The following is a 375-nucleotide window of genomic DNA, read 5'->3' on the forward strand; positions in this document are numbered from 1 at the left end:
AAATTAATTTTAGTAATTTTCGATTAAGCTTAGATACAGAAAATATTTATTAGAAAATCGTTCATCCATCAACTTTAATCTCAGAGACAGAATCCTGGAATGTTAAAGCACTTTGTTTCTGATTGTGCAAGGAATTTTTTAAATAGAATAACCAAAAATATGTTGCAATTTCACATTTATATTTTTATAACAATATTTACAGAGAAAAACTTTACACGTAGATTCTACGAAAATAATATACAATAATTTCAATAATTACGCTTCAAATAGTTTACAATTTGTTATTATCATTGATAATAATAATGTTATTTTAAATCCCGTCTTTTACATTATTTCAGTAGTGAATTTTAAATTCACGTGATTTCGTATGGTCCA

The sequence above is a fragment of the Habropoda laboriosa genome, unplaced genomic scaffold (genome assembly GCF_001263275.1).
Source record: "Habropoda laboriosa isolate 0110345459 unplaced genomic scaffold, ASM126327v1 scaffold143, whole genome shotgun sequence".
Classification (NCBI taxonomy): domain Eukaryota; kingdom Metazoa; phylum Arthropoda; class Insecta; order Hymenoptera; family Apidae; genus Habropoda; species Habropoda laboriosa.